Consider the following 24,009-nt stretch of genomic DNA (forward strand, 5'->3'; position numbering starts at 1 on the left):
TTTGTGAGATACCAAATTTTAGTGAATAAAAATCATTTGTTTCTTCAATTTAGATTTATGCTTCAAATGCCAAGAAGCTAGCTGGTCAAACCAGGTAAATGAAGCACTCAATAAGACTATAGGAAGCAAAGCTCCAAAGACCAGACACTACAGATCTAGTGAAAGCAATGACTTCCAGTGTTGCATGTGCTGTTGGCCAAAAGAACTTAGGCCAATCTAATGTTTCTCAGGTGAGCAGATATAATATTATGAGTATTTTGTACACTTCCCAATTTGTGAGATCCATAATTTGAACATTACTCATTATCCACCATGTCCAGTGTTGTACTACCAGTACCTTGCATATCATAAGTCACAAAAAAAAATCAGTAAAACATCACTATATTATAACTTAGAATATGGTTTTCACTAAGAGTGGTGAATTTCTCTTAGGCTTTTATGAAGACACAACTATCTCCAGGTTCCATTTCTTTAAAGTTTGCAAAGAAAATGGACAAGAAAAACTTTAAGTTTGGAAGAGATACAGAAAACAAGAGAGTACAAGAAGAAAAGAATTGAGAAGAAAGAGAAGCAGTTGAAAAAGACAAAACAGCTTGAGAACAGAGAAGGGCAACAGTATAGTTGTGGATTGGACTTTGATGGACACAATGCTGCTCAGGAAATTCCAGTACCACCTGCAGCCTCAAAGATTGAGAAAGTATCATTGACCAAAGACTACCATCAAATCATATTTGATTTGGAAACATCTGGAAGGAGAAGTTAGCTTTGCAGGGTGGAGTTTAGTAAAAATGTAACAGAGTGAATATAATGTTTGTCTTAGCAGAGTATTTCTGAATTGCACATTAGAGAATAATTATATTTAATGATGGAATTGTTTTTCTATTTTGCTAAATTGGTGAATACTCATCCTGATAATTTGCATCACATAGATTCCTTTGTTTTATCATGCCTTGTTCTTAAAGTGCACCTAAACCCAAAAACTTTTTTTCGCTTAATGAAATAAGGGTATTTTTTGGAGTATTTCTTTGCAAAAACTTTTTGATTTGCTCAAATCTTCGATTTTCTGTGCCCAGTCAAAATGAGGAAAATCAGCCGCCATCTTGGCTCACGACTGAGTTTAAAGAGGAATGGTTCTAGCGGGTAATGTGACGTCAAATTGAGAACACGAAAGTTTACATTTTACATATTTTCATTTGTTTGGGAAGGTTGTAGTCGATACTGTCCGAAAATATGCCGACTAGGTGTGTTGGCCATAGGACTATGTTAGCAACGTGCGAAATTTGCAACAGGGTATAGCGCTTCATACATTCCTCATACAACACACCTAGTCGGCATATTTCGGACAATATCGACGACAACTTTCCAAACAAGTGAAAATGTGTGAAATGCAGACCTTCGTGTTCTCGAGTTGACGTCACATTACCCGCGATAGAACCATTCCTCTTTAAACTCAGTTGTGAGCCAAGATGGCAGCCGATTTTCTGTATTTTGACTGGGCACAGAAAATTGAAGATTTGAGCATATAAAAACATTTTTCCATAGAAATACTCCAAAAAAAAAAAAGAAAAATGCTTTTTTGTTAAGCGAAAAAAAATTTTGGGTTTAGGTGCACTTTAAACAAAATGGGTGAGATGCAAATTAGCAGGACAGGTATTCAGAATCACTCCTTCTATTTCTATTTTAGATATACCCTGCATAGATGTATTAAGCTTTTTTATTACATATTTCTTTGTAATATCTTTATCAAGTAATAATTGGATTACAATATCGTAAAACAGGTAATGATGCTGAAATCCTACAAATTGCAGCAACAGATGGTAAAGATGAGTTCTCTATTTAAATGAAGCCTTGTAATGTAATATCACCAGAAGCATCTGCTGTGAACAAACTTACCATCCAAAGAGGAATACTGTTTTATGATGGGAAGCCAATCACTGATGCCATTGCAACTGATGTGGCCCTTAAGACCTTCATTGAAAATTGAAAATCAAGAATGCTTTGCATTTTAGTTGTACACAATTGCAAATCCTTTAATGCCAGGTTCTTGGTGCAAGCAGCAGAGAAAAATGGAGTCATGGAGGACTTAGTTAAAACAGTTTCTGGCTTTACAGACTCTCTTCCAGCATTCAGGGAATTACTTCTTGAAAGGAAACCCCATAGCGAAGAAAACCCTGTACAAGATCCTCTGTGTAAATCCTATGAAGCTCACAATGCTCTTGCAGATGTGCAAACACTCTACCAGCTATTGAACAAGTTTCTAAAGGTCAAACTGCTACAACAGCACAGCTTCAAAGTTTCATGGGTGGCATCCTATCAGAAGCTCCTAAAAGAAAAGAAACTTCTGGTTCATACCCTGCAGCCATTAGTTAGAGAGAAGTACATTTCAGCCTCGATGGCCATTAAGTGTACAAGCTCAGGTTTGGGTCTCCCTCACCTACAAGTGGTATCCCAAAGAGGCAAGGAAGAAGGGGTGAAGCAAGTTCTGATGGAGGGGTTTGACAACAAACCCAAAATCTCCTCAAACAAGCGGGCGCTGGCACAAATATGTCTGTACTCTATAAATAATGCAAATTAAGATTGTGATTTGTGCAATTTATGTTTTGAAATAATTTTTGTACAAAAATGTAGTAGTCAGAATGAGGACCAGTGAGACATTGAAGTGTGGTTCTCAGTGAAGAATAAAAAGCAAATTTTAAAGTACAGTTTGTATTTTTCAGAGTATACTACATTGTACTGTAGATATCACTTTTCGATATTTCATATTTCTACCGTGAGTTTTGACTTATTAATTACGTGATTACTTATTTTATACATTGTTAATTTTGAGGGCCTCACTGAAAACCGCTATGGCGAGCTGGGCTCCCTCTTTAAATATTTTTTGGATTAAAAACTCCTTTTGAGTGATGGGTGAAGAATTCACATTTTGCTATGTATAGAAACCAAATAAGAAAACATAAAAAGAATAGGAATCAACGGTCTTTTCTTCAAGTCTCTTTGTCAAGCCTTTATTGCCCCAAAGCAAAAAATATTGAACCGTAGCTCACTGGAATTAACAAAACGCCAGCTTTACAAAACAGTTTCAACTAAAGGTTTATAGCTTCAAAATCTCATCAAATCTTGACTTACCTCATATCTGTTATTTTTGCACGCTTTCCAAGTATAAATTTCTGTGTTGGCGTTATCAAACACATGCAAACAACCCAAAACAAGCTTAATATCGAGTGCATACTTCGAAGACGATGGGCGCCAGTTTGTGTCTCGTCCCAGTCCTCAGCGTGCACATTGTCTATCCTGACTGTGATCTCAAAACCATGTCCACCTTTCACGGCAGTTTGTGAGGAGACAAGCACGGTGACCCCCGTTTTTTTTTTGTTTGTTTGTTTGTTTTTTTTGGTATTTGCTATGAACAGTCTAATAAAGAACATATTGAAGAAGGAAAAAAGTTTGATAGTAGAACATGATTTCTTTTGGAAAATAGTTCCGTACTTGGTGTATTTTGGCCAAGGCGAGGACTTCAAGCTAATCACGAAACTGTCCGAAAAAGTGCAAAATCCCCACAACCAGGCGGCGATCAAAAACAGCTAAAAAGAAGCAATGCTACTTATTTTGATCAAAGAAGCTTTAATTTCAAAGTAAAATTTTGTGTCTTTCAAGTTACCAAGGCTAAATTATGTATAAAGGTGATTTTGTTTCGAATTTTTAATGCACAACCAGTAAAAATACCCCATTTTAAGAGCCCGCTGACGCGTAAACAAGCACGGTGAACCCACTTTTTTATTGCATTTTTTTTAATGTTTATATCATGAATTACCTTAAGTCACTTTAAGTCGACTTAAATCGCCTAAAGTTGCAAGTTCTTTTTGCCAATTTTGCTTAAGTCGCCTTTAGTCGCCTTAAATTGCTCAAAGTCGCCGAAAGTTACGGGAACTTAAGACCCCATAGTAGGCCTGAATTGGGAAACAAAATGTACATGCTAACAAGTCTGGTCTAGAAAGTGAAGACAAAAAAATTATATCTGAGCCTGCAAATTGTCCGCCCTACAATTGTGCAGACTTTCTTGTCTAAGTTTTTAATTTGGTTTATGACTTGTACCTCCATCACTGATCATCACACAAGCACAACCTTATCAAATTTTTACATAGGTTACATAGGTTAAATTGACCACTCCCCATAAGGGCTTTTCAGGGCCAGCACCCACCCATCCCACCCCAGGGGAGGACATCCACCACACAGTAGTCTCGTGCATAGGAAATTAACGTCTACTACCCCTAACCCTGCAGGGGGCGGGGCCTACGATTTATTCGTCCTTATCCGAGAAAACTAGATTATCTATCCATTTCTTATTATAGAAAGGTAGCAAATTCCCCTTATTTATTTTAAGACCCTGAGTTTTGATCCGGGCGGGGCTCGAACCCTCGACCTCTCACACAACACAATCCGGCGCTCTTACCAACTGAGCAAACAGCTGTGATAGGTCTTATAAGGGCAGAAGATGTTTTACAGCAGCAGAGCGTACGTCAGTAAGCATAAATGGAATACTGGAGAATTTGCAATTGCCAGCATTTATTTATGCTCCTGCGGAGAATGCTCTTCAGGAACGTTTCCTTTGGGTAATGAAACGTTTAATACAAGTAACATCGATTTTCGGCTATCTCTTCGTAGAAGAGATCAAAGAATATTTCTTGAATTCTGGGCGTAGAATTCTACCCTTACTCTCCCTCAGATAAGAAATGGCATCAACATCTGGGACCTGGAACGAATTTAAAAAAGAGATTGACTCAAGGAGATCCTCATATTAAAAGGCTGGACTGAATTGCCAAAAAACATGACATCGTCTGTGTCAACGCTAGGAGTTTATAAAACAAATGCGTTGCTGATGACAAGATGGTGAAAGCTGTCAGCAACTTGGCGGGCAAGACGACCTCGATGGAGCAGATAGCAAAGAAAATTGTTCAAGCCGAAAAAACCACTCAGGTTGTAAAACGAGCAATCAACCCATAATTAATAAACCTCGTTATTAAACATTCTCAAAACTGTAACTATACTAAATCGTCAAACGTGTATTCCACCAATGGCAACGTGAATATCACGTTCCTTAGCACACTCGAACGTCGTTCGAGCTGTAAAACTTCAATCTCTCATGCATGATTCTTTTAAAAAACCAAAAATATGAAATCGAAGCATTGTTTCTTTATCTTACTAATTACTTAACGTATCTACACTGCTCATGTCCACATCTTTGTCCAAAGGCAATCGTGCATATCCATAAGGATACGAAATGAAAGTCTCTCTCTTCACTACCCGCTTGTTAAAGACCCGCAGTCGGTATTGTTTGACTAGTTTCACAGTTTTGACTTCTTTACTGGAGGCTTCTCTGACAAAGCGTGACTACATCTAAATTGCGTCTCTCATCTGCAAGAGGGCCCTTAATCTCGTCCCAGACATTTATAAGCACGACCTCCTAGTTCAGTAAGTTTCCGTGGCTTCCCGCTTCCCTTTTTTTCCGGCGATTTCTATTCTGACTGAGAGTGCCTCCTCCTGATACTCTCAGGCCTTGTCATATTTACCAAGTGATCTGCACAATGTTCTTAGGTTTCCGTCTCTTGTTGCTTCTCCTTCTTTATCGCGGATAGTTTAGACGAAATACGAAAACATGGTATGTTCAGGAGAGGGTTGTTCACCGGTTAAAACAGTTCGTGTGGAGCTGTGATTTGTTATGCTGTGGATTTGTTGAGGCGTTCCCCAAACTTGCCCCAGAAGGAGTTTAACATCAATAAGGCCACCGTTTTACGACCTGGGTTCTTCTGAATCTCTCAGAAACTAACTTGATTTTCTCCCGCTCCTTATACTCTCGCACATACCGGGCCTGGATCGGAATTCTCGCATTGTCACCTACGATGGTCAAAGGCTAGCCTCTTGATTAATTTTCAGCCAGGTGTTGAAACAATTGGCAAAACGTCACTTGGCTCTTTATTCTTTGGGAAAGTGGCACACCTCGTGAATTCTTCGCAAAGTTCTCCTATGGTGCGGTCGGGATGTTCACCAGCCTTCACCGCGATCTGGAAAGCATCATATCTATCAATGTACATAACGAGTTGAACTGTTATGCCATCCCTCCCCCCTTTTCAGGAAGTCAATTACCATAACTTATCCAGTGCTTCCCAATAAAGATAATGGCGTAATCTTTCATTCTTGTAAGCTTTGTAGTGGAATTACTGAGCTGCAGAAACTCGGCCATTCGAAAAGATAATTTAAGAGCTCGACTCCTAAGAACTCCAGGTCCAGTCATTCCTATATAAATTTTTTCTACCAAAATTGAAAAATTATGCTCAAAAGAACACAGTAACATAAACCACACTCTAAAATTGTGATTACCCTTTCAGCTTTGCCAATCTCGTTACTTGTATAGAAACCAAATCAAGGAGTTACCACCGGGAGTTTTTTAATGACAGCTCCGGGTAGACTCGCCTGTACATAACACACTCAGGCGTTAATATCTGACAAAGTGGAGTCCAATTCGGTCTGTAATCATACGATCGATCAACAAAATAGGACAACCGCGAAGCAAGAAGTCCTGTTACCAATTGATCAAAACTATGACAAAAATCGAGAAAGTAACTAGACATCGCTCATAGATTTTCGTAAAAAAAATAAAAAACAACTCGGCGAAGTCCACAACAACACCTTTTCGTTCTTTTGTGCTTATGAAATTAATTGCTGGCTAGTAGCAGCCGCACTAAGTTACTCGGAAGCGAAATAGCGCTATTTAACTTTGATAATGAAAGTATGCTATGGTTTCTTTAAATCTCATCAGGGCTGAAAAAAAAAACTTAGGTTTAGTAAACCAGAGAAGACATTAGATTAAGGATATATCCTTTTCGTAGTGACTTGGATGACAACCAAATAGAGGAGCTACCACCTGGAGTCAGCCATTCGAAGAGACGTATTGCAAAATTTTAAATTTTCTATGGCCAGAGAGAAACTGGGACAACAAAAATACATGGATGATAAATTGATGCTTAACCTAAATTTAGGATATATCCACCATCTACAGACTTGAGACAACTTGATGAACGAGCAACTACTTGAATTCTTCCCAAATACAGCGATTATCAGTCATTTGCCAAAAATGTATCAACAACAGCTTCCGTTTGGCTCGAAGAAATACTCAGATATTTGTCCATTTTCTGTTCTGAAAAATGGAGAGCGAGGCTAGAGGGAAACTGCAAACGACAAGGCAATCGCGCAATATTAAAGATCGTATTTAGTACGACCAGAAGGCACTCTCAATCCAGCTAGACAGTACAGTGCAGTTTACAGGAGTCACTGTCAATGTGGTAAAATTTAGATTAGTGAAACAAGAAGACCTATGCAGAAGAGAATGAGAGAACACGAAAGAGCTATATGTATAACCCGTACCGAGACCTCCGCCGTTTTTAAGCATGCCAACAAGACCGGCCACCGTTTGCCTCGACGAAATGCTCCGACATTTGTCCGTTATCTGTTTTGCAAAATTAAGAGAGCGTGGCTTGAGAGAAACTGTGAGCTTCAAGGGAAAAAATAATAAAAGGACAAACACTCAGGCTTATTTTTATGTCTAACGAGAATATTGTGTTCATTCGCCTTCAAATATTTCATTAAGTACGTTAAATAAGTCATTTAGAAACTTATTGACGAGAAGGAAAGTTAATTTAAGAGTATTTAAACTCAGGGGTCTTCGAAAGGGATAATACGTGATTAAAAGAGAGTGGAATGATTTTTAGAGCGTGTAAGCTAATCAGAGGAGAGTATCTTTTTTCATTAGTTACAGGTGACTTGAATAAGATTTCTTAACCATCACTGGTGACCAATTCCGCCCTCTTAGGGCACCTACTTCATTTGCATTTGCGAACACATCTTCATGACTGGTAACAATAAAGTAATGTTAGAAAAACTTTTTTCATTAATAAGACAATCAAGAAACTGCGTGGAGATTTATTTGGTCCATCTATCACGCTGCAAGAGTTGCAAGTTAAAAAAAAAACATCTATTGTCTGCTTCACGACACATTTTTAAGCGACTAACACAGATCCTATCACACGCTTGATTGGCAGGATTCGAAATCCCATTGCCCTTGTTATCAATCCCACCACTTTAAAAAGAAAAAGGGGTTGGAGGAACACAATTTCCGTTATATCAATCAAGTTTATTCAACCCATATGATCACCCAGTCCAAGGTAATGTTATCAGTCCCAATAAAAATTAAAAAAAGAATTGTTGAGAAAGACAAATTGACCTTAATCTTAAAATCACGGTGTTGTATGTTATCAATCGTAACTAATCCCACTAAGTTTCAAAACAAGTTAGCGGATCACCTTTCATGTCATTTTTCCCCTAACAAAAGCAATCACAATAAAAAATAGTCCACTTGGATTTCTCGGAATACAAGGTATGCATATGCTGTACTGAAGAAAATGGGGCATTCGAAAAAATGATTTAAGAATTGTGTCTTCGAGCCCAGAGGGACTTCATAAAATGTTTTAAATAATTATAAGAGTACTACAGTACTCTTTTCTCAGTCCGACACCAGGGCTAACTGTTTTTCCCAGCTCCTTGTTTTGCTCTTGTCCCTTACGAAAATAGATAAATCTCAGCCCCCCTCGCCCCAGTGCCTATTTATTTTCTTAGGACACTCCATAGTCCTTTATATATTAGTAATATCTGCATGAGGCAGAAGCCGATGGCGATGTGATTATAATTTATGACCTAAATTATTAGAGCTAGTACAAATCAAGCCTTAGACATAACTGGTTTACAACATCACGTACAACACATCATAGACCATAACTTTCTAAACGTATCAAGCGTGCAGATATTCTCCGTAGTTTCAAGAAATGCTCAGTCAGACATCTTTGGCAGAGCAGAAGAGAAGCCATCCTAAGGAGGAAAAACACAACTCTCCCCTTTTCTCCAGAGGGAAAAGCTAAGCAACAACATAAGGGGACTTCATGACACTTTTCAGTTAAATGGTATTTTAAACCCATTCCTAGTTTAGTTTATATATACCTCAATTAAAAAAAAAAATATTTGAAAAGGACAAATAACATAGACTCACACTAAGATCGCCTTTCTTGACGCGTCAGTTAGGAACCAGACAGACGCCTGAACACCATGCAGTGTCTACAGAAAACCAAGTCACACGGACTAGTGCTTACCGTATGATGCACACCACCCTTGATCAGTAGAGCCCGGTATTGTCTGACCTGGCCAAGCGCCTTGTGACAAAACCGTCAATCCTCTCCGAGGATAAGGAACATTTTCTCTCTTCCCTGAGCAGAGAGCCCGTTAGTTTATCTAGCCCAATTTAAACAAAAAATGGTCAAAATAACATAGACTCACTGTAGGAATCATAATAATCCATTAAGGAGCGTTCTTAGGTTCAGTTCTGTCCATTTCTTAGGTACTTAGATGGAAATCAAATCAAGAAGCTACCAGCTGGAGTCTTCAATAACAACTCCGAGTTGACTGAACTGTAAGTAAGACATTCATAAGGTAGAAAATTTGATGGATTGTTTAGGATATATAAGATATTTTAACAGAAATATGATTTCAAACGGGTCAGCGGAACACCTTTTTATGGGGTTTTTCCACTAACATAAGCAATCATGGGAGATAATAATCGATTTGGACTTTTTGCATACAATGAATGCATATCCTGAATTGAAAATAATGGGCCATTCGACAAGATGATGCAATAACTGTTTCTCCGAACTTCGAGGGACTTTATAAACCCTTTTAAATAATGTGTATACGTACTGCAGTACTCTTTTTTCAGTCCGACACCAGGGGTAACTTTTCTCCCCACTTCTTGGTTTCGCTCTTTTCCGGTGCGAAATTCTCAGCCCCCTGAACCCAGTGCCTATTTATTTTCTTACGACATTCCATATCCCTTTAGCAATATCTGCGTGACGTAGAAACCGATGACAATGTCACTATGTTCTGTGAATTAAAATATTAGAGCTAGTACAAATCAAGCTTTAGACATTACTGATTTACAACATCACTTGTCCAATCGTCTTGCTTCATTGTCAACTAGACTGGCAAGACTTTACACAAACGACCGACTGAACACAAGAATCAAAACAGTTATGCTGATGTGAATAGCCGCATAAATATTAGTAATAATTATCTACTTATTGATTGAGTCGCTGTTCCATGACAAGAGCACCTTGTAATTTCATTGCAAGCTGGCTCTGATTAGTTTTAAAAATCTAGATCAAATGTTACATTCGTAGCACTCCCTCGACTTTACTATTTAAGCACAGATCTCTATAATAATAATCAGGCTTGAAAGGCTGGGAAATTTATCATTCCCAAGACTTGAAATTAAAATAGGGCCTCCAATGGAGTTCTGATTGGTTTAAAGCTAAGGTCAAACCTTAAATTTTTGGCACATCCTTGACGCAGGTCCTTACATGACAATCAGATAACAGAGCTACCACCCGGAGCCTTCCATACAAACTTCAAGTTAATAAATCTGTAAGTTAAAAACTCCCGGATTTAAAGATTAGCTTGATAATTATTTTTTTAATCTGCCAGCCAATTGCCTGCCTTTTCGCTGTTTGCAGATTTCAAGCACAAATTTCTGCTGGCTAAAATGGCCCTTTTTTCAAGGCAAACAAAACGAGACCAGGGATGTTTACATGGTAATTAACAAACCATTGCACTCTCTAAAGAAACCAACTTTACTATTTAAGCATAGATCTTTAAAAAAATTATCAGGCTTGATAGGCTAGGAAATTGTCATTCTCCAAAGCAGGGAAGAAAAAGTTTGATCCACTAAATTAAAATGCATGCAGTTGAAAGACTACATATCACCATGCACTTTGTGGAGGCTCCGGGTAAGAAATGAGTAGCTGCACTTTCCAGTGGCGAAATGTACCGCTTGATATTTAAATAGAGCGAACCATCGTACAGTGGCAGGTGTAGTTGGGCTTCTCGTTTTTGTGGCATAAACCACTTGCAGTTGGTTGGCATTTTTTTCAGTGTCAAGTACTCGAGATTAAGTGCACCAGACCTTACTTGTGGTTGTCTTCAGTGTTGAGACTAAGGAATTCATTGAGCTTAGACTGGCTTAGAGAATGTCAGTTAAGACCAACTCAATAATATTGACCTTTTTATGGCCTATTTTATGTCTTGGATGTAATTACATATTATTCATCTGATAATGTACCATTTGTGGATAACATGAATGACTCTGTAGGAGGTTACGTTATAACAAGATTGTGAAGTTACCTGGTGACGTGTTTACTTCACTGGTTGAGCTGCCGAAGCTGTAAGTGAGGATTCTTACTTTATATTTATTTTCACTTGAAAGGATAACATTTTTCTTGGAAAGTTTTTGCGTAAAGTGTTTATTGTTCTTTGTTAGGTCCTCAGCGAGTTTGTTTCCCTTTCCAAAAGTGCGGAAAAAAAAATTGTAAATACGAGAAAATGTTACGTCATGGCAACAATGCTGAAGATGTACGACTTTATTCTTAAATTCAGGAAAATATTCCTGTAGGGATTGGGTAACAATCAGATTGTAGAAATGTCTTTCTTTTTTAAATTTGAAATTGCAATTTTCCTCCTCCCTTTTGTATTCTTTTTGTATTCACGCGCAGTGCGCGTGATTTTACAAATTAGTCAATCAGGTCAATTGACGCGGACAATTTTTCTCGCGCATGTTTGGTTGTTTTGTTTTTATGGATTTGTTTACTGTTTTTGAGTTTTCGTTCAAGGCAATCTGTTATCCCTCAGTTTAGAATTCTAAGAAGTTTCTCAATTTTTATTTAATCAGAATGTTGTGGTTACTTTAACACACGTTTATTTGATACGTATTTCTGCGGAGTCTCGACCCAAGCCTCTTGCTTCGTCAGAGGACTTTTTACAGAGATAATGGGGGTACCTTTCGGGGTGTTTAATGACAGCCCCAAAATTATCCAAATGCTAGTTAACAATTATTTTATGAGAGCAAGTCGAATGTGAGATGATGAATAACCAACAAAGTGCATAGCCCCGAGTTGTTGATAAAAATCTCACACTTCGACAACGAATGAAAGAAAGAAGCCACTTCCTTTCCAAATGGAGCACAGTTCCAATAGCTTTAGCTCAAGTTCTCCAGCACTTTTCTAGTAAGAGTGTTTGATCTAGTGCTAACTGCTGAAATTCCCCTTTCCCAGTACACAGATAGACAAAACCCAGACACCCGCTCTTCCCATTACCCCTCTATGACCGAGCAGAGCCCTTTAGTATCTTTTTGACACAAAGAACATTGACTGCACCACAAAGCTTCATGAAATAAACCTGTAAAGCGGGTAAAAACCTAGCCCGTTGCCTCGCAGCATCTTGTTCTGGTATCATACATCAGCAAGACCAGTAAAAACCGGTACGATTAGCAAAATTGAATAGAAACGAGTAGCAAGAGTCAATATAGTTTTGGGAACGATTATGTAGCTAAAAAATTGCTACCCTATAAACACCATTGGGTTTCTGTTCTAAGTTAAACTTCGACACTCACTACTTTAACAACAAACTGACTCTGAACCTGAAATATTAACTTAAAACAGACCGTAAATTCAGGGTGAACTTCTTTTTGTAGGAGCTTACTGGACAATGAGATAGCAGAGCTACCAGCTGGACTCTTCAGTAACAACAGGAAGTTGACTGAACTGTAAGTACAATATTCATGTTCCCGCTAAGTGACTGATGCAAGTACAATATTCATGTTCCCGCTAAGTGGCTAATGCAAGCTGTTCACTAGTCTTTCAATGGGGCAAGAAAAGAATACACGAAGAACACGTCTTCATGGCCTAATCATAGTCGTTAGTAATTCTGTTAGAAAACACTTGGCAAGTGCAGCATTTGCACGCTCAGGAATACAACAGAAAAACGCTCAGGAAAACAAGCAATACACTCGCGTTTTCGTGGAGCAGGAAAACAATTGACAAACATCATGTTTTCATGGCATTCACTATTATTTATTCTGTGAGAAAACGCTTGGCAAGTGCAGCTTCCGCGTGCTTAAGTAAACTATAGAAAAATGTTCACCAGCGTTCTCGTGGAGCCGGAAAACAATCAACAACTATCATCAACGTCTGTGAATATATGAAAGTCATATATTTGAACTGTGGTTAAAGAGGGAGTATGAGAGCGACCGCTGCAGTAATGAACTCTACTTAAGCGTTGATTCATCATTTCACGGGTATATTACGAACCAACCTAATGACCAGCTCTCAGTTGGCTTCTTAGCCCAGTTGGTAGAGCACTGCACCAGTATCGCAGATGTGATGGGTTCGTATCCCGTAGAGGCCTGAGGTTTTTACAGCCCTCATTTTCACTACCACTTCTGCCGCGGTAATGAACACCACTGTGGTGTTCGTTACCGTGAAGATCCTTCTGATACTCGTTCTTTAACCGCAGTACAAATATATGACTTTCATATATTCACAAACATTGATTCATCAATTGACGGGTTTATTACGAGGCAACCTAATGACCAGCTTCCAGTTGGCTTGTTAACTCAGTTGGTAGAGCACGGCACTGGTGTCGCAGAGATCATGGGTTCGAATCCCGTACAGGCCTGAATTTATTTCAGGCCTCATTTTTATTACCGTTTGAGAGTGTGCGTCCGCAAACTGATGAAGAATTCAGCGTTAAATTTCAAATTTTCAAGATTTCAAAATCGCCCAAACTTTGGCTATTGGTAGTCCATATTGAACTATTTATCGCTATGGGCTTGATTTATCAAATGGTGTTTTCTCTCGGCAGAAAATGATGATACCCGATTTCAGGGCCAAGTATTGAAAGATTAGACTAAAAATTAGCCATTTTGAGGCTGACGGCTTGCCGTAACTATAAACCCAGAAGAGAACCACTTGCCATCAGCTCATTCTGCAATGTTTACAGGTTTCATATTATAATTTCTATGACATTCGAAAAACAATGAGGTACTGAGTGAGACCTGAAAGGAAGCCCTCTGTTTTTCCATGGAAATAACTAGTAAACTTCAAAAAAATAATTTACCCTACTACCTTTATCACAAATCAAATCAGATGTTTTTGCTTAGAATGCAGAAGAAGTGGGATTTTAGCTGATATCGATATAGTTTTTTTTTTCTGGGGAAATTAGGTTGTGCTATGTGAAAGTGTGCTCAAAATTGCAATTTTTGGGCAAATTAAACAAGAGATTGCGTGACCGACTGTGACAGACAGCTCTATCATTCCAGCCCAAAGCCCCAAAGTCGATTAAAATAATTCTTCTTGTTGTGGCGGAGTTTTGTTATTTATTACTTTTTTGAGAAAATACAGCAGCTAATGGAATGCTTGTTATATTACTAACTTGGATGATATTTTTATGCGAACAGTGCATAATTATGCAGCACATTTACAGTACTTTTTCAGGTGAATGATGCTGTTTTACAGGTACAAGGGTTAATCAATTGATACCATTTCTATTTTAGAACAGCCGCCAGCTGGAGATAATTTATAGTTTAAAGAATCAAGATTTCATCACTGATCACTAGGGGCTATGCAAATGTTGATCTAAAAGCCTTGAAATGAACTATTTATCATTGTTGTTATTCCTAAACAAGTTGTGATCCCAACACAATTATAGGGAATTTTTCCCACGGCCTGTCTCACGCGATGCAACTCAGCAATGGCGTTCTCATGCTCCTTTCATAGAATAACTGAAACAGACTGCTCGTCTGATAGGTTAGATAAAAGCAAGAGTCTTGAAATTGTTACTTTACGAAATTGCTCAAAGGATATTTCGAATCATTGTTCTCACTGGTCATTTTCTGGAGTGAAAATGGAAAGTGAAATTATACTTGCTAGAGTGGGTGTTTTCCGCAAGGACGAGACGCAGAGTTTAGACACAATCTACTCACACCACCGCCGTGAACTCGGACTTGGCTAGCGGTAAAACATTTCCAAGCGCTGTGCGCCACAAATCTAATCCCAACATGGAGCAAATAAAAACGCGGATCAAGGAGTTTCGCAAGTCGTGATATAATTCTCAGCTCCGCTGTCCCTGACCACTGTAGAGCATACGCTCTGAGTGATCCTGACGACCCATATTATTCTGGGACTTGTGACCACGCCCACTGTGACAGCTGTGACCGCTGGCTGCTTGTCTCGTCTGTAATGAGGGAGATTGAGGAAGGCTTAGAAACGGCTGAATGCTCGGACAATGAAAAAGAAGAACTGTCTTTTGTTATTTCCCAGGCCAAACAGAGCATTAAATGCTGGAAAGCCCATTTATCGCGGTCTATAAATAAGGATGAATGCAGGCTTGACATCATGAGCGCACTCAGCGCCCCACCCATTTTTCTAGTACTTGACTGGGTGATGAAATATCTTCCACGCAAGTTCCGTGAAAGCCAGTCGGATTGGTTTGGTAAAAGAGGTATATCGTGGCATATTGCAGTGGCGATTAAATGCAACAGCGGAGAAATGGAGATGATGACATTCGTTCATGTGTTTGAGGGTGCTACGTCCAAGACAGTAGCTCGGTGTCAGCCATACTTGATCACGTCTCTATTCAACTCAAGACTATTATGCTAGAACTGCAGATTATATTCTAAGCTACAACGCTAGATGTTATCATTGTGCGCAGACTCTGATTACAGCTCCTCAGATTGCCAAACGTCATGACCTAAAGATCTCTCGGATTGACTTTTCTGAGCCACAGGGAGTCGAGGAAAGGGCGCTTCCGATCGCAAGGCAGCCACTATAAAGTCACACATGGTGAAATATCTGAATTCAGTTCTGGATACGACATTGAGGTTGCCGCACTGATGAAAGAAGCTATGGAGTCTTCCAGGGGTGTGCGCGGTGTAATTGTGAAGGTGTGCAGTCCTCACAATGCTCCATCCATCAAGAGTTTCAAGTGGGAAAAAGTGAGTTTTGTCAGAAACTTTTGCTACGGCCAGGAAGGTTTAAGAAAGTGGAGAGCCTACGAGATTGTCCCTGGAAAAAGTATTCCCTTTTCAAACTGCGATGTCCCTGAACAATCGGAACTACCGACGATGGAGATCAGGCCCTTGACCAGCGAGACTATCACAAACTTTGTTCCAGTAGTACCCAGACGAATAGGTGGCCGAACCCCCGCAATTGATATAGAAGGCAACTCCGATTGTGTAGATGAGTCTTCAGATGAGTCAGGCGTTGATGTTGATGTTGCTAACAATAGTCCATTATTTACATGCGTAGAAGAGGGATGTGTCAAGACGTTTATACAACATTCATCGCTGGTTCAACACTTGGGCTATGGAAAGCACAAGCGTGTTGTAGAGCATAAAACGCTCTTTTACAGGGCCATGATAGAATACGCGACTCATCTGGATTGTGGCGCGAGTAAATGCCCAACGGTCCTAGAAGGTAATAAACCATCACTACCAACTGTGCCCACCACTCTTACGATGGGATGGGCACTGAAATCGACACAGTGCCGTAGTACAAAGGTTATTGACAATCAAAAGCAGTACCTTAATTCCAAGTTTCAAAATGGAGAGAGAACAGGGAAGGCAGCCGACCTGACTGATGAAGTCTCTAAAGCCATGAAGAATGCAAAAGATAGCAACGGGGAGAGATTATTTAGCTATGGGAATTTTCTCACAAACCAGCAAATTAGCAGTTATTTTTCTCGCCTTGCCTCTAAGCGAAGTGTCGAGGTAGATCAGCCTGATATTGAGAACGAGACTCCGGGAATAGACCTTCAGAGTGTACTTAGTGACAAGGTTTTGTCTGAGGTCAGCATTCAGCATTCAGCATTCACATTTAATCATATATGACTCCTACAACATCTGTGAGTTAGTGTTGAACTCTTAACTTGGCTCCTTTTCTGTACCTATGTTACGGGGTATCTGCGAATCCTTTGTTCCTGATATACCGGAAATTACAGTTCGAAAGAAAAAGCGATTTGTGGCCTTGTTCTCAAACCTGGTACAAGGCTGTACCTGTAGCAGTGGCAACGCTCATAACTGTAGTAGGTACACGTTATTACTACCTGGCAGTTCGATTTCATCGTATCTGGCCACCAAAATGATTCTCGTCATTTTCTGGTGAAACACCGAATTATTTGACAAATGAACCTTATTTAGAGATGAATACTATTATATAGGGACGACTAATAGCCGAAGTTTGAACAATTTCGAGTTTTCGCATTTTAATTTTGCCTGCTTATTTACGATTTCCTTTGATCCTTGGAGACATTCGCTTTTAGTTTGTTGTAAAATTGAGAAGTTTCTTTTCTGTAACATATACTTTGGTATATGTTATGGTCCAAGTTAGTTGTTGCGAAAAATTTTTATGAATCGTTTGTAGAAGGCTCGTGAGCCAATTCAAAAACACAGTGGCGTATAAAGAAACCCACTTGAAAGCCAATTTACTGCAGCAAAAAATAAACCAGTCAACCTCGGGCTTGAAAATGCTGCCCTAGTCCTGCGACCTCGGGAAGCATTTTCAAGCCCGAGGTTTACCAGCTTACAGTTTTTCACCATATGGACTTCTCGGCCTGCAAACCACACGAGCACGTTAACCTAAACATGTTAAAGATAAAGATAAAACAAGAATAAAGATAAAAACGACAAGAAAAAAATTAATACATGTATATAGCACGACTCAATAATATGTGCGAGTTTAAGCGCTCTCTCATTGACTACAGCCTTATTTCCCCAGAACAAAAAGTCATATGAGTTAAAAGCCCATTTGTAAAGGGGTCTGACCTCTAAGTTTCGTTTAATTTGTAATAAAGGTAGTAGGGTAAATTGTTTTTTCGAGCTAGATAGTGATTTCCATGGAGAAACATAGGGGGATCTTTCAAATCTCACACAATGTCAGATTTCTTTTGAAATGTCATAGAGATTACAGTACAAAGCCTGGAAAAGTTGTGAAATAAGCTGATTGCATATGAATATCTTTGGGCTCTTTATTTAAAGCATAAGGTTTTCTTGAAAATTGCTAATTTCCAAGCCTAATTTGCTCACATCTGGTCCTGAGATCTAGTATCGCCGTTTTCCGCCAAAACAAAAATCTATTCGAGAAATGAAGCACATAGTGATGAATAAATTAATATGGATTATTAGTAGTCAGAGTTTGAGCAAATTTCGCTTTTCACATTTTTGCCACTAGTTTCCGATTTTGTTTGATTCTTGTTGACACTCACTCTTAAGTCATGTTTGTTACTGCGAAGATTGCTCTCATAGTGAACAAACATCATGTTTTCATGGCATTCACCGTAATTCTGCGGTAAAACGCTTGGAAACTGAAATCCAGCTTTCGTGCGCTCGGGAAAACTATAGTAAAACATTTAGGAAAACAAGCTATATACTAGCGTTTTCGTGGAGCAGGAAAACAGTCATAAACATCATGTTTTCATGGCATTCACCATTAGTTATTCTGTGGGAAGACGCCTGGGAAATGCAGCGTTCACGCGCAGGAGAAACCTTGAGAAAAACATTAAGGAAAAACAGCTATTCATTCTTATTTTCCTGGTGCTGAGTAATATGCGATGAACATCGTGCTATTGTTCAGTTTTACTTAGAGCGAACAATAAATTTGGCGCCCGTTTCCAGATATCTGAAAACGTTGGTATAATGTTAAATTTTTCAGTCATTCACCATTTCGAACCTTGATAACCCCAGTAAACAACACAGATGAGCAAGTGTGGCTGGAAATAAATTTTCTAAAGAATGCAGTACTTGAACAAGTGCTTGTTCGTTTGTTCAGATGAACTTTGTTAGCCAGAAGTTTTGGGTAAAGGTGTCCAGGCCTTCTAACCTTTCTTCAAGACTTTGCACTCGGTGAAAATCCTAATCTTTGAACACACCATCCAGCTCTAGTAAAAATAAACTTTTTTGTCACGTGCAGCCTTTCAATTTCAAAAACATGAACAGCCCACTAATCTCTGTACTGTGTACATTTAGGCTTAGAAGATTCAAACAAAAACTTCCTTGTGGTAACTTTTAGAGTTCAAAATCGGGTAGACTTACCTATTGCTGCTTCTTCCGCTTTTCAAAATTGCAATTGAGATCAATGCAAATTAAAGTACAACTGCGTCTGATTAAAAGGAAAACACCTCTCATTACATTGGCTAGCAAAATGTACATGTGTTAATGAAGCAAAAGAAAGATAAACTAAATATATGCGTGATCACTTTCCTCGTGATCAAGAAACCCTGATAAAACACTCTCCCTTTTTTATGAAATGCTACCTCTAAAGACTATAGTTCTAGTTCCCAAGCTCTTTTTTAAAGGACACAATAACACAGACTCAGTCTAGGCATCATGATTACCCGTTAAGTACATGTTAAATTCAATTCTATTATTTCGATTTCTTAGGTATTTCTTATGACCTCAAAATATCTTTATTAACAGTGCAATCTTATTAACTTCGGTTGTAAGCTTTTTCTTTGATTTCTTGCATCAGAAAGAGTTTGTAAGGCTGCAATTTTTGTTAAAGCTGAGTCTGAGGTGTTTAAGCTCAGGGGTCTTCGACAGTCATAATATGAATAAAAAAACAAAACAAAACAAAAGAGAGCGAGGCTCGTGGGAAACTACGAGCTTCAAAGGAACAGTTTATGTTAATAACAAAACAAATATCCAGGCATATTGTTAGGTCAAACGGGAATATTGTGTTCATTACTCTTCAAATATTTTTAGAAGTGCGGATAATAAATCATTTAAAAACAGTTCATCGTCGAAAAAGCGGGTTAATTTTTCTGCACGACATCATTCTATGAATTCCTAATGAAATATTTTCTTTTGATCATCGGATTGAAAATCAAATTTAACAAATGGTGAAGACCATAGCGTACACCACTGAGTTTTTGGATGGTGCGGGAGGTTGCTAAGCACAAAACTGAGAAGCGTAGGAGTCGCGCAAGGTGATAGCCGAGAGTAACGCTAGCTTCTTGAGTGCCTTGCAAACCACCCAAAAACATTGACTGGCTCTCGAAATATGTCGGGATCCAAAACATTTTTCGGAAAGTTATTGCGAGATTTAAATTTAAGTTTGCCAAAAGAAAATGATAAATGAAATGAAAAACATAAAATGTTTAACCTAAATCCAGGATATGTCCTCTATCAACAGACTTTAGCAACATGATAGGGGAGCTATTACAGCAATTATCAGTCATTTATCATTATTACATGAAGAATAATTTTTTTTCGGCTTGAAAGAAACGCTCTGATATATGTTCATTATCTTAAACACGAAGGCGCGCTATAGAGGCTTTGCGCAGCAGCCAGGTTGGATGGCAGGAGCGATGAAAATATTTTTCATAAGAGATAATTTTTTTCCCATTGGTAAAATAATCTATTGTTCTTGCCATCCAACATGGCTGCTGTGTAAAACCTCCATATAAGGAAGTCTTCCCTGGGAAGAGCAAGGCTCATTTTTCACTCACCGTTACCGTGTGCATGTCAAATTCAAATGCTGGTAGACGAACAAAAGGGCCTTACGAGATATCTATTGTTTACATACACCAGCATGGTCGCATGAGGTAACGTGCGAACCACCTACTTCGATCTGAAATTTACCGCCACAAATAAAGACAGTTTCCATTGGAGAAAGGAAATACAAATCTCAAAAATTATTGTATTGTGATGAAGACATAAAACAATTTTGAGGAATGCGCCCGCTGTTGACTGCTTTGGAGTAGCTGTAACTCAAGCTGACTTGACTCTAAGAGTTCTACATCACACGACGGTTGATTGACAAGTGGTCCAGTGGGACCTAAGGCTCCTTTTATAGCGCGCCTTCGTATTTAAGCTTGGATGAACTCAGGCTTGAACGGGACTCTAACCCATGCCTCCCACATACTAATTCAGCCCTTCTACCCAGTGAGCTACAGAGCCACACGTTGAAAGCGAGGTACAGTTGAGAGGGTTCTTCTTTCTCGTGGAGGGGACTCATATAATTACTGATCCCCATAAAATTCTATTGTACTCTCTCTTCATTAAATCAATGATTGTAGTCTTTAAGATGACAAAACAACTGTAGGAGGGAATAGATTAGGGGTATTATAATTAAACACGCTGAATAAGCATGCTGCAATATTAAAAATATTGCAGTGTCCAGGCTGCAATATCAAAGATATTGCAGCGCGCAGGTTACAATTATTAAAAATATTGCAGCTTGTTTTAGGAAATTTAATGTATAAAGCGCACCAAAACTGATAGCTTACCACATTGTCAACATTACCGTTTGCGTTTAACTCTCGTTCATTGCAACTTAACTTGTTGTTTCGATGTGCCACTTTAATCAACTAAAACTTTCAAACACTGAGAATAAATACAATCAAGGAGACTGATAGTACGGAGCACAATTTACTGCATTTAAGAAGTATTATATTCATCAGTTTATTTATAGGAAATAACAATTCTAGCGGAGTTAGTGCTAACAACTACTGACTGATTACTACCCTCTTGATCACATTTTTCCGGACTTACTACTTTAACCTCTCGTGCAGTGCAATTTTCCTCGTAGAGCTCTGTGTAATAAGTAATCCTTCGTCTTCCGACGAATCCATCCTCATTCTAAACCCGCGTTCGCACTGAGTAAAATGACTGAGTTCTCTGGCTTATAAAGTATGCAAATTACATTGTTACACTCCTTGCACGAATTAATTCGATCATTAGCACTCTTTGAACAAATTTAACAACGAGCTACAATAACAACCCTCGGTACAATTAAAATCTAAAATATATTCATCACAGTAAAGAACAATAGCAATGAGCATCACAATTATCACAATTATCTTCGACTAAAATGGAAGACCCAACACTGACACAGAACAATAGGATTTCATGGGGATCAATAATTATCATAGATAATTACCTCGGCACATGGCATTATGAGAAATATTGCAGCCAGCTGAGACCATAGGCCTCAGCTGGCTACAATATCTCTCATAATCCAATATGCCTCAATAATTATCCATTAAATAATTTATAATTGGGTCAATTCCATTTGATCGGGGGCATTGACAGTCATATAGAGCTTTATTACTAGCGGGTGAGCTAAAACATTAGTAATTGCCGAAAGTAAGCCTGAAAAGAGAAAATTCATCCTTCAACCCTCTTAAGTTTGCCTCGTTCCCAACGTGCCATGTGTTGAGAAATCTGAAAACAAGTTTGGGGTTATTTTCTATTTCGAACATAGGTTTCTTTTTTTAACAGAACAGTGTGTTAAAAAATGTTACGAATTCCCTAAATTGCTATTATGATATTTGCGTTTATTAAGGCACTTCATAACACTTTTAAATGTTATCTTTTTCTTTTACTATGAGCCAACTGAAAGAAAAAAAAGGGAAAAAGAATACAATAACATAGGCACACTCTCGGATTGACAGTTATCTATTAAGGGGAGATCTTAAATTTAAATATGTTCATTTCTTAGGTACTTAAATGGAAACCAAATCAAAGAGCTACCACCTGGACTCTTCACCAACAACTCCAAGTTGACTCGGCTGTATGTAACACATGTGTATAAAATACATATTTCTGCGGAGTTTAGACTTAAGCCTCTATTTTCATTATTGGATTTTTTTGCGCAGATACTGGGGGTACCCTTTGGGGTGTTCAGTAACAGAACTAAAATTCAAGAGATATTTAACAGTTATTTTACGAGAGCAAGTCGAATGTGAGATGTTAAATAACCAACAAATTGCACAGCACCGAGTTGTTTATAAAAAGCTCACATTTTGACCACTAACAGGAGTAAAAAGCTATTTCCTTTCCAAATGGAGTGGAGTTCCAATCGCTTCAGCTCAAGTTCTCCACCCCTTTTCCTGTCAGAGTGTTTGATCTAGTGCTAACCGCTGGAATTTTCCTTTCCCAGTACACAGATAGACAAAACCCAGACACAGCTTTCCCCTCTACCCCTTTACCCCTTTGTGACCTATCACAGCGATTTAAAATCTATTTTCGATATTGGATTTTTTACGCAGATAATGAGAGTATCTTTTGGAAAGTTCAATAACAGCATCAAAATTTTGCAAGTGCTATTTAATGTGAGATTATAAATAACTATCAAAGTGCACAGTCCCGAGTTTTTTATAAAAAAGTCACATTTTGAGGCCTTGTCATATTTGCCAAGTGATCTGCACAATGTTCTTAGGTTTCCGTCTCTTGTTGCTTCTCCTCCTTTATCGCTTATAGTTTAGACGAAATACGAAAACATGGTATGTTCAGGAGAGGGTTGTTCACCGGTTGAAACAGTTCGTGTGGAGCTGTGATTTGTTGGGTAATGGATTTGTTGAGGCGTTCTCCAAACTTTCCCCAGAAGGAGTTTAACATCGATAAAGCCACCGTTTTACGACCTGGATTCTTCTGAATCTGCTCAGATTCTAACTTGATTTTCTCCCGCTCCTTCTACTCTCGCACATACCGGGCCTTGAATTCTCGCATTGTCACCCACCATGGTCAGCGGCTAGCCTCCTGATTAATTATCAACCAGGTGTTGACACAATTGGCAAAACGTCTCTTGACTCTTTGTTCTTTGGGAAAGTACCGCACCTTGTGAATTCTTACGATGGGGGAGTTCCCAAAGTAATCCTATGCTGCGATCGAGATGTTCACCGACTTGGCCGCGATCTGCAAAGCATCTGGGACATCCCTGCCAAACGCAACCGTAAAACTCGCGAATGGTACTTGTACAAGTATCATATCTATCCATGTACATAACGAGTTGAACTCAAGTTTTTTTCAGAAAATGTTATGCCATCCCTCTTCCCCCCTCTTTTCAGGAAGTCAATTACCATAACTTATCCAGTGCTTCCTAATAAAGATAATGGCCGCTTTGTAGAATTTAACCGGGCATATGGCATCACCTGTAGCGAAGAGCTTTGGAGAGAAAGGTCGTCTGTGGCAAGTTTCACTGCTGCCTTACCTTACTTTTGATCCTCTCCGTCCGCCAAACGAGAAGTTCTCGGCCTGTTTCAGGATCTTTTTCCAGCAGTACATCTCCCCAGCATAGCTTTTTGGAC

General features: G+C 38.8%; 1 long non-coding RNA gene and 1 pseudogene across 2 annotated transcripts in view; both read left to right on the forward strand.

The window, feature by feature from the left end:
- Positions 1-2,892, forward strand: part of LOC148742914 (uncharacterized) — a 10,390-nt pseudogene extending 7,498 nt beyond the window's left edge.
- Positions 1-24,009, forward strand: part of LOC148742913 (uncharacterized) — a 185,968-nt gene that overhangs the window by 24,687 nt on the left and 137,272 nt on the right. The window lies entirely within an intron of this gene.

Source organism: Stylophora pistillata, chromosome 1 (assembly GCF_964205215.1).
Source record: "Stylophora pistillata chromosome 1, jaStyPist1.2, whole genome shotgun sequence".
NCBI lineage: Eukaryota > Metazoa > Cnidaria > Anthozoa > Scleractinia > Pocilloporidae > Stylophora > Stylophora pistillata.